The 12,219-nt window shown below is 36.1% G+C and overlaps 1 non-coding gene across 1 annotated transcript; it reads right to left on the bottom strand.

Moving 5' to 3' along the window:
• Positions 1-1,085: 1,085 nt before the first annotated feature.
• Positions 1,086-1,194, bottom strand: LOC125996796 (U6 spliceosomal RNA). The gene has a single exon (XR_007491473.1). It is a non-coding gene; the product is annotated as a U6 spliceosomal RNA (small nuclear RNA).
• Positions 1,195-12,219: the final 11,025 nt, after the last annotated feature.

Here is a 12,219-nt window from a genome sequence, read left to right on the forward strand (position 1 = left end):
TGTCTCACACACATTTGTTTTAGGATATAGATACTACACTATACTACTCTCATGAACAGACATTCTGTCATATGGGCATGTCACATTTGTCATATGGTTGTGAATTATTTTAGATGTCAAATTTCTAAATTTAGAGTTGATAGAAAATGGCAGGTGGCTAAAGAGTCTGTATGTTGAATTAATTCACTAGCTTCTGCAAATCCATTTAGGACATTGTTTTAATAGTACCATGGACCATTTAATATTTAAATAAATTGAAAGATCTTGAACAATCGAAGACACTAAGGAAAGTCTCCTGTCCACAGAGCCATTTTTATCTGTTGATTCCCTGGAATCACAACATTTTATCTAGTTAATCACGTATAGTGAGAATAATACAGCATTGACTAGGAAGGTGCCTATTAGATTATTATGAAGTCACGTCAAAGAGATGATAATAAAAATATTGAGGCAACTCATGGTAAAGGAAATAAATAACTAAAATGTTATTTGGGGATATTCAAATGAAGAGTGCCATGGGAGACATGTACAGTTTAGAAATGCTGCTAAAACTACCAATGCTGTGAGCCTACCAAAATTCTCTAATGAAAAAATGCTCATTTTTGCAAGTTTACTTGAAATGTTTTGTTTATGTTTTTGGTTTTTCTACTTTATTTAAAAAAAGTTTGAAAGTTGTTCATAATACAATTAGGTATTTTAACAGATATAAAGTTTCTCTTAATTGACCTTTTATTATGTAATGTAGAGCAAAAAATAGAGAAGAAATGCAATTTGGTATTGAATAATAGTGCAGTTTCCTCCACCAATGGCTGTTTCATTTCATTCCTTCAGTCATCTGCCTCTTCACAGATCTTTTTATCTCTTTCCCATTCTCTTAACCTCTCTCTCTCTCTCTTTGTCACCTTGTCTTTCTCAATCTCTCTGTTTTTCTATTACTTACTTTATAATGCTTTGACTCATTCAAAAAGGATGCTTTGCAAATTTGTTACTGAGGGATATCATCTTATCACCTTAACTATCTTCAGCAGTCAGTTCTCATCCAAAGTATTCCTTTCCATCTATCATTGTCAAAGTAGTACCTTCTTCCCAAATTGCATTCCTTCTCTATTTTTGACTTTCATCCTTGCACAGGGGCCAGGCTAATCTTCTCTGTATCATTCCATTATTTTTTATATGTGCTGCCGAAGCAAGCACCCTTCTTTATTTTTAAAATAATTAAATCAGCCAAGATTTTAAGATAATTTTTTATATTCACTGTAAAGGGAAAGGTTAAAGGGCAGAAAATTCACATTTTCCAGTTAGCAATTATAGTACCTTTCTCCTAATATATTTTACTGGGGCCGGGAAGGTGGCGCTAGAGGTAAGGTGTCTGCCTTACAAGCGCTAGCCAAGGAACGGACCACGGTTGGATCCCCCGGCATCCCATATGGTCCTCCCAAGCCAGGGGCGATTTCTGAGCACATAGCCAGGAATATCCCCTGAGCGTCAAAAGGGTGTGGCCCAAAAACAAAAAAAAAAAAAAAGAAAACTAATATATTTTACTAATCAAAGGCAACTCACCAGTCTCTTTTTGTTGTGCTTGATTTTCAAAGAATATTTCTACACAGGAAAAAATTAAAATGAGTTCATGAGAATCAGCCAATGGAGATTGCTAGAGACAATGACATTATATGTTCTAGTCTTGAGTCTGATTTATTATATATCCTTTTTCTGTTTCTAAAAATGCTTGAAACACTCATATATTAGTTGACATTATGACTGTCACATGATGGGACACACCCAGAAAATCACATAATTTAATACCACATGTGTGAACTAAATGTTAATGAACATTGAAGTGCTTTTTGGAGTTAGTCATGGCGAGTTTTAAAGGCAGTAATTACATAAGTATGAGAACTTATATATAAGTAATTATACATGTATGGGATGAAGGATCACATCATAATGAGAGTGCAAATCCCAATAGACTTTCTATTTTCATCAAGTAACGATTCAGACAGGCATGGACTTATCTTCACACCACAACATAATTTTTATCCTTGAATGAGATGAGCCTTAGTGTGTTTCTAATATCTCTATGACTAAGACCCATTGCTGGGGCCGAAGCAATAACACATTAGTAGGGCACTTGCCTTGCATGAGCAGATCCAGGACAGACATGGTTTGAACCCTGGCATCCCATATGATCTCCCTAGCCAGGAATGATTTCTGAGTGCATACATAGCCAGGACTGACCCTAAACATCACCAGGTGTGCCCCCCAAAAAAACATTGCTTTCCAATTTTTTCAGTATGCAGTATACATATCAATGCTGCCAATGTTATACCATTATCAAAAATTCCTAAGGTAATAATTGTTCAGTATTCTATATTAGAATTGGCAAGTGATTATTATCTCAAATTTAACCTTTAACATAGCTAAAAGTAAAAAAGATGGCATCTGGATAAAAGACCCAAATTGGAAGAAACTCTGCTTTTTAGCTCTAAAAACTCTCATCAAACATATGAAATTACCAATGGGGTATATAATCTGTTATACCTGAGGGCAGCATTAATCTGACCACAAAAATCAGTTTAACTAGGAAAGCAGATTGAAAAGCACAAACATTTAATTACAGCATGCCATGTAAGAAAAGTTTAAAAAAAAAAAAACACCTAAAACTGGAGAAATGCCTGAATTTCAAGGTCCTGAATGAAGGTTTGCTAAAGTGGGAATTTCTACTGTTGCAGTCTTTCTTTAAAATTAGCCACCCATGAATAATATTCTTATTTCTCCATTCAGAAAACATATAAGAATTTTGTAACTCTATGATTATTCAATGCACCCAAGGCACAAACATGAAAAGGATAAGAGACAGATGGATAATTATTTTCTTGTAATGCTACCCAAAATAAGTAAAATTGGCAACCTAAAAATGTACAGGAATAGATTACTAGATATTAAAAAGAAGGCAAAAATATGCCATGAACAAATTCACAAAAAAATGCCAAGCACATTGAAGAACCAAAAATTGACATGGACAGAAACATCCTAAGCCATGTGCTGCACAGGGAAACAAATCAAGGCAAGGTGAGAGTTTTTATATATGAGATATAAAATACATGATGGTAAGTAACATATTTCCAAAGGCAAAGAAAACAAAGAGAATAATAACTGATTCAATAGAATAAAAGAATTTTGAGGAGGGTCAAAAAAGGTCAGTGTGCCTGATGTATACATAATGTCAACAACAATGAGAAAATGCAGGGAAAGGAGCTAAGGAGCTATCTATTATCATATCACCAACATATTGCAGAGCAAAGTGAAAAACTTTCATTAATAAAAGTCTCATCTTGTATAAGGCTACCCTTGGGTGTGTCAACATGGACCTAAGAGTGTGGCTATCTGGACTCTTGAGAACAATCAATATTGAAACATTGTGGGCATCTTTGGTGCCAGAACCCTACGACAATCATCCTTAATAATTTTCCCCTCATATCACAATAAATTTTGAAAAAATGGCAATAACAACAAAAAATAAAAAACATTTTCACACAAATAATACTGTAAAAATTATAAAAGATACAAACCCATGTGCTTTTGATAGCAGTATTTATTCACAAACATTTGATATGAGGCAACCTGAAGCAATATTTTTTTCAGAGATTATACTCTGAAGTGAGTTCAAAGGACTTACTTAGGTCTTTCACAGATTGTCCTGTTCAAACATAGAAGGAAAGAGAGGATTTTATTGGATATAAAATCATGAATTTTGAAATATTTGTATTAACATTGAAGTATGATGATGTGTTATTAACTCACACACAATGACTATGCATCCATGTAGTGTCTCATACACATCATTTGTATGACCCCAGATACTACCCCAAGTGTGAAATTCAAATGTCCACTGTTACAGATACACATTTCTATTTGGAATATGGGTGTGAGATTTTCCATAGCTCAGATGTATGGACTAGAATTTATGGAAAACAGCAGGTAGCTGAGGTGCCTGAATGGCAAGTTAGTGCTCACAATTAATTGAAATCCAATCTATTCATATAAATTTTCATATTGATGTGTGCAATACTATTGTATCTTTTTAGATCAAAAGAACTTGACCACTCAAAGACACTGAAGAAGGACTCCCTTCAGTCAATTAAACCTGAGCCACAAATGTCTGCCGATTCTCAGGGATCACAATCTTGAAAGCTAGTAAATCAGTACTACAGTGGACTAATTAAAACAGCAGTAATGGAGATGGTGCTTATGATATTATTCTGAGGCCTCAATATAACCTTAGTGCTGGGGAAATAAAAATAATTAGGCAGAGCCTTTAAAAAGGCCCTAGCCAAGTTGCAAAGCTGTTTGGGAAAATGCATATGAAGATTGCCATGAAAGCACGTTCAGTTTACATCTGCTGCTGAAACTACCGATAACTTGGGTCTGCTGAAATTTTCTGAAGAAAACTGGGTTTTTCTTTTTCTTGTTTATTTTATTTTAACATGGTCATGTAAAGATTAAGTTGTTTTGCAGGTATACAAGTTGTTAAAAATTGACTTCCAGTAATACAATATTCAATATCATTCATAAGTGCAAAAATTCCACAATCAATGTCTCTATTTTCACTCTTACACTCACCTCTGTAGCAGATTACCTCTGCAGCAGATGTTCAGTATCTCTTTTTCTGACACTGACTCTTTATCTTAATCTCTATCTCTGTTTCAATCTGTATCTATCTCTCTCTTTCCTTTTGGGACACTGTAATGTGTGATATTATTACTGATATCCTGATGCTTATCACTACATATCCTTACAGCACCCAGTACACTGCCAAAGCAGTCCCTCTCTGCACTATTAATACCACCTCTCCTTTTCTGAATTATTAAATCTACCATACACTAAAAACCCACAAACATTAAATCCCCAGGAAGTGTAAAATTACAGTTAAGAGCAAAAAATCTCTAACACTGCCCTTATAAAACCTTCTCCTGACACTTTACAAAATGAAAGACAACTCACCGCACTGTTCGTTGTCTTCTTGTGTCTTATCATTTTTTGCTGTAGGAGAAGAAATTGGGGAAAAATCTATGAGGAATAGCCAAAAGAGATATTGCTAGAGAAGTGACAGCCTATATTTTCCTCTGGAACATGATTCATTATATATTCTTTTCATTTCTTGAAAATATTTGAAACACACTTAAGGTAAAGCAATAGCCTTGTCTTGAATGGAGAGGCAAACCAGGAATGATCACATATTTTAAAATGTCAGCAAAAAATTTAAATATACATACTCCTGGTAATCAATAGACCCATTAAAGTGGTCTCTACTCATAAAGAGTGATAGTAGGAAAGAAGACAATGAGAAAAAACAGGGTCTCATGCTGGTATAAAGTGAAGAAACACATTAGAATGTGATTGCACCACACTAGGTTACTACACTTCCCTAGTAATAATACATACTTTTATGCTTTCTACTGGAACAGTTCATCATTTCTTTCCTTGACTGAGTTGATAGGTGGGTATTGATTATAGCTAAGTAATAGAGAGCCTTTGTTTTCAACATTTGCATCAGTATTAGGTGTTAAAATTATTTAGCCAATATTTTTCTATTTTTAAAAATGGCAAAGATCAGGCTAGAGAGATAGCACAGTAATAGGGTGTTTGCCTTGCATGCAACCAACCCAGGCCGGAAGGTGGTTCCAATTCCAGCATCCCAAATGGTCCCTGGAACCTGCCAGGGGCGATTTCTGAGTGAAGAGCCAGAAGTAACCCCTGAGCACTGCCAGTTGTAACCAAAATGTCAAAAATTATGGTAAAGATCACTGTTCAGCTTTATTTCCAACAGTTGGAGCATAAAGACAGTTTACAAGCCAATATCCACCATTGACCTTTATTCAATTAATATACTACAAAGCAATGCATCTAAGGCTCTTTGGCTCCTTTGCCTTCATTTCTCTATTTTAATCTGAGAACTGCTGAAAGTCAAAGAGAGGGAAGTTGAGTAAAAGACCCTAATTGGAAAGAGCTTTTCTTTTCAACTCTGGAGAAGCTCTCTCTTCAAACAAATGAAAGAAAAGCAGTTGCCATATCTCTTTAAAATGAGAAAAGCATAACAAAAATTTTGAAAGTCCATTTAGCTAGGAAAGCACATTGACTAGTGCAAAAGATTACAGAATATCAAGCATGGAAATTTAAACAGAAGCATAAGGCAGAAGAATGCATGTCAAGGTACAAAATTACTCTAACACATCATTGTCATAATGTAGATGCAAGAAAAGTCCTGCACATTTGCGACTCCAATTCGGATTTACGTGTAACTACCTGCAAGACCTTTTCATTCCTGGGAGGCTTCTTGGGATATTATATAAGGTTTGGCTTGAGGGGCCAAAGGGATATTGCCGGCATGGAGAGTTATCAGGAGCAGAGATGGCTGAGAGACAAGTATAATGCAGGGCTGAATATTTATACAGCATAAATGGTTATGTTAGGCCACACACATGTGGTGGCTAGGGCATGAATAAAGATGCTATTTCCTGACGCCTGCTTGTGAGTGAGATTTCTGCCCACTGTCCTCCTGAACTTGATAACCAACCAGTTAAAGAAGGTGGACCCACGTGGCCTGGGAAGGCAGAGAAAGGTCCCTCCATCCATCCACCATCCAAGCCCATCGTAAGGTCCTTCTTAATTAATTTAAACAACACACATTGATGCTTTATGAAGGATGCTGAAAGGATCATCTTGATTCATATGCATTACTGTTATACCTTCCCCAACTTCCTGCCTATCTTACCTGGATTGTGAGACCCTCCCACAGCTGGAAGGGGTCTGTGGTAGGTAATTAAGAGTAGCCTTGGGGGAGAGGTGAAAAGAAAACACAGCAAGACAGTGGGAGATGCAGCAAGGAAGGAGATTAGAGACACAGGAGGGATGCAAAGAGAATTATTAGTTTAAAGGTCATGTGAGGAATATACACATGGTGGTTAGAGCCTGTAATAAAGCTGGACTTTTCCTGAAACTTCATCTGACTGCTGTGGATCATTTCCTTGCCTTTACCCTGAACCTACAGACTCACCAGGCCATGGGTGTTGCAGGCCCTGGGCCAGCCAAGAAAGGCCTCCCCAATCCATCCACCACTCTAGGATTTTAATTAATATTTAATACAACACATTACAGGAAAATAGGACAACCCAAGAGGAAACATTGAACCTGTCACACCCAACATTAAGTGGCTTTCCCGTTAATGAATTTTGAAAAGATCAAATTGTGAGACAAACAAAAAGAAATAGGAACAACTTAGTCATCACACAAAGAATACTGTAAAAATCACTAAAAATACCAACTCATGTGCTCTCAAGACAAGGGTTCATTCATGAATATTTTGTGTAAAGGCTGTTAAAATGATTTTTTTTACAGAAAAGATTATATATTTCTCTCTAATACTGATCTGTTCAAACATAGAGAGAAAGGAGAAAGATTCTTAGTTGGATAATGATATAAATTCTGACCTTTGAATTTCTATTGAGTTAAGATACTGTGCTATGAACACATATCTACCACCCAGCACCTATGCATATATGCACATATCTTACACACTTGCAATTTCATATCCCAAAAGTACACTAATTGTGAAATTAAAATATCTACTGTTGGAGCTGGAGTAGTAGCACAGGTGAGAGGGCATTTGCCTTGCATGCACTAACCTAGGAGAGAAAGAGGTTCAATCTCCCGGCATCCCATGTGGTCCCCCAAGCCAGGGCGATTTCTGAGCACATAGCCAGGAGTAACCCCTGAGCATCACTGGGTGCGTCCAACCACCCCCCAAAAGTATATCTACTGTTGCATAAATACATTTTTATTTGGCATATAGGAGTGAGTTTTTTCAGAGGCAGAATTTCTACACTTAAACTTGATGAACACACAAACACACAGAAACAACCCCAAAGTTGTTATAGATGTGAAATTGTATGACAAATGTGAAATTCAAGAATCAATTTTTGTGGATATAAGTTTCAATTTGCTATAGTGGCATGGTTAATTATAGATAAAAATTTCTAAATTTAAAGTTGATGAAAATGGCTATCAATTGAAATATATAGGTACCTACATGGCAAATTGCTGCACTACTTTCTGCAAAAACAATCAGGCCATGTGATTTTAATAGTACCATGAGCCATTTGTATTTTCAAAAATCAAAGAACTTAATAATCAAAGACCTTGAAAAAGTTCTCCTCTCCACTGATTTATTTTGACCATATTTCAATTTGCCACAGTGACATGATTTATTGTAGATAATAAATTTCTAAATTTTGAGTTGATGGAAAATGGCAATCAGTTGAGATACCTAGATGCTGAATTAGTGCAGTGTTTTCTGCAAATCCAATCAGGCCATGTGGTTTTTTGTTTGTTTGTTTGTTTGTTTTGGGGGACCACACCTGTTTGATATTCAGGGATAATTCCTGCCTTTGCTCTCAGAAATTGCCCCTGGCTTGGGGTGGGCATATGGGACACTGGAGGATAGAGTCACAGTCTGTACTAAGCTAGCGCTTGCAAGGCAGATGCTTTACCTTTAGCGCCACTTCTCAGGCCCCACAGATCATGTGATTTTTAATAGTACGGTGGGCCTTTGGTATTTTTATAAATCAAAGTACTTGAACAATCAAAGACCCTGTAAAAGGCCTCCTGTCCAATGAACTATTTTTGACCATTGATTTTCTAGGAATCACAAAATTACATGTCAGTGGATCAGTGCTACATTGGAAATAATATAGCATTGATTGGAAGGATTCTTATGAGATTTTTCTAAATTCATATAAAGGAAGTGGGATTGGGTAATAAAAACATTGGGAAAACTCATGTGAAAGGACATAGGTTAAGCTATATTGTTGCTTCTAGAGATTCACCTGACGATAGTCTTGAAAAAACATGTTCAGTTTACTTGAAAATTTCTTTTGCTGTTGTGATTTTTTTTAATTTCTTATTTAAACAACATTTCAAAGTTGTTCATAATACACTTAGCTATTTTTTTCAGATACAAAGTTTTTTCTGATGAACCTTCTGCCATGCAACATACAGCAAACTCCACAAGTGCACAATTCCCTCCCCCAGTATCCCCTCCTATCACCATGTCTGCACTGGGGAAGATTATTTTATCTCTCTCCCTTTTTCTCCCTCTATCTCTGTCTTTTTATGTCCTCTCTATCTCTTTGTCTTTATCTCTCTCATACTTTCTTCTCCTACTCCCAAACGCAAAAATATGCTATATTATTACTGAGTTTTATCAATTTATCACATTTTCAGTGAGCATTGTTTTTTTCAGAATAATTATTCCTGACTATCATTGTCAAAGTGTTTCTTTTTTGCCCTAATTGCATTCCTCCTCTATTTTGTTTTCTGGTTTTTGAGCCACACCCAGTGATGCTCAGGGCTTACTACTGGCTCTGCACTCAGAAATTGCTCCTGTGCAACATTCCCATCACCAATGTCCCAAATCCCCCTCCTCCTCACTGGTGAAGGGGGGGGGGTTCTTTACATGACTGAAACCCAACTACAATCATGTGTGTAATCAAGGTGTTTAAATAAAAATATTAATTTAAAAAAAAGAAATATCTCCTGGCTTGGGGACCATATGGGATGCCAGAGGATTAAACTTCAGTCTGTCCTAGGTCAGCTGCATGCAATGCAAATGCCTTCCTGCTGTGCAACCACTCTGACCCCTCCTCCTCTATATTTTTAAATGATTAAATAAGTCATGCATTTTAAGCCAAAAAGTTTTATCCACCAAAAAGGAAAAGAGTAAAGAGCAGAGCAATAAAATCCACCACTAGCCACACAAGTCCTTATTCTGGAATGATTTATAAATTGAAAGGCAACTCACCAGTCCATTTTTTGTCTTCCTGTTTGTCATAGACTTTTGCTGCCAGAGGGGAAAATTGGGAAAAAATTTATGAGAGTAGTTAAATGAGATATTGCAAGAGACTGTGTTATTAAATGTTCTCTCCTTGTATCTGATTCATTATATATCCTTTATTAATCCTGAAATACTTGAAGAAATATTATATATATATATAAGTATATATATGTAATGGTTATACAATGGTCATGTGATGGGGGAGGAACCCAGAAACACATATTTTGAAGCCTATATTTCTGGGCAAACTGTTAATAACTATAGTTGTTTCTAGAAAACCAAGATCTATTATAGCTTATTTTACTAGTGAATCAGGGCAAGTGAGAAAGACAATAATTAGATAAGTAAGAAGACATGATGGGATGAAATGAAGCAGCACATAAGAATGGGAGTGCAAAATCCAATAAAATTTATATATTTTCCTGGTAAATATGCAGAGAGGCCTGTCCTTATCACCTCATCACAACATGCTTTTCTCTCCTTGACTAAAATGAGCCTTAGTGTGTTGGTAATAACTCTAGGACTGAGAACTATAGCTTTCCAATTATATTTCAGTATGCACAAAAAAAATTAATCCTGCCAACATTTTATCACTATCAAAAATTTCAATGTCATTGTATAGCGTTCTTTTTAAGGATTGAAGAGGAACACAGTTAAACTTTCCCCCAAGAAAAGAAGCTAAGAGCAAAGGATTTAAGACTGGTGTTGCTGTTATTATAAAAAATTTAACCTTTAACCACCTAAAAGTCAAAAATAGGGAAGTTGTGTGACAGGATGAAAGTTTGCCATGGTGTACATTTCTATTGTTGCAGTTTTTATTTAATATTATTCAACCTTGAATAATTTTCTCATTTCCCTTTTCAGAAAAGATGTAGGATATGCATTACTATATGACATAGTAGCTCTGATTGTTCTGTGCATCCAAGGACACAAATGCCAAATGTATAAAAGACAAATGGACAATTATTTTCCTTTTAGAATTACCCAAAATAAAATTGGAACCATTCCAAATGTCCAAGCATAGGTATGAAAAAGTAGGTATTAATATGCCATAGGCATACTATGCACATAGAAGCACAGCATATTGGTGATCTATAAAGGAACATAAACAGTATCATCTTAAGCATGTACATCACAGGGATACAAACCAAGGCAGGTGATAGCTTTTCTATATGATAGATAAAATAAATTATGGTAGAGTAACATTCCTGAAAACTAGGGAAACAAAAATTCATAATAACTGATATTCAATAGGAGAAAAACATACTTGAACAGCATTGAGAATAGGATCAAAGTGCCCTGTAGAAGCAAGATGTTAACCATGAAAAGGAAATGTAGATAGAGCTAAAGAGCTATCCATCATCCTATCAGCAACAATATTGAAGAGCAATGTGAAAATTTTCAAAAACTAAAAATCTCACCTATTAGAAGGCTATAATTGGATAGCCTACTACTTAGATATTCACAACATGAATGTGAGAGTATTTATTTTGGGGGTAGTGGTTTGTTTTTTTTTGTTTTTGGGCCACACCCGGCGGTGCTCAGGGGTTACTCCTGGCTGTCTGCTCAGAAATAGCTCCTGGCAGGCACGGGGGACCATATGGGACACCGGGATTCGAACCAACCACCTTTGGTTCTGGATCGGCTGCTTGCAAGGCAAACACCGCTGTGCTATCTCTCCGGGCCCGGGGGGTAGTGGTCTTATGAAGGATTGATATTGAAACATTTTTCAGTTCACAACCACCTTTAATTATTTTTGCTTTTCCCCAAAATAAAATTCAAGAAAAAATCAAAAAGTGAGAAAAATAAAGAGGAATAACTCTGTAGTCACAGAAAAATAGTGTAAAATTATGTAGTGTATTTCTGTAAGATTGTTCTTTGCCTGTTGTCCCACCTGGATCTTCCAGGTGGGGGTGTTTAAGTAGAAACCAAAGAGCTTGTTGGTGAGGTGAGAGGAGGCTTTTTGGCAGAGCTGATGGCTGGCTCAGAGGTTTTTTTGGAGCTGGCATCAGAAGAGTTAAAGGACTCTCATTGCCGAACTTTTGTCCCCCAACCTTTCTGTCTGGATTATTTGCTGCAGAGAATTATCACTTAGGTTTCCCCCAAAAGGGAGACATAAGAATGGGAATTAATTTCTCATTTTAGAAGATATATCTGGATTCACAAACCACCAACAAGGAGTTCAGCTTCCCCCAACAAATTATACAAGACAAAAAATGTGTTCTGGATAGCAGTATTTATTCAAAAACATTGGGTGTAAAGGCAGATTAAAATTTTTTCCTCCAAATTTTTTACTCCCAAGTAAATTTAAAGGACTTATAAATTTATGT

The sequence above is a fragment of the Suncus etruscus genome, chromosome 18 (assembly GCF_024139225.1).
Source record: "Suncus etruscus isolate mSunEtr1 chromosome 18, mSunEtr1.pri.cur, whole genome shotgun sequence".
Lineage (NCBI taxonomy): Eukaryota > Metazoa > Chordata > Mammalia > Eulipotyphla > Soricidae > Suncus > Suncus etruscus.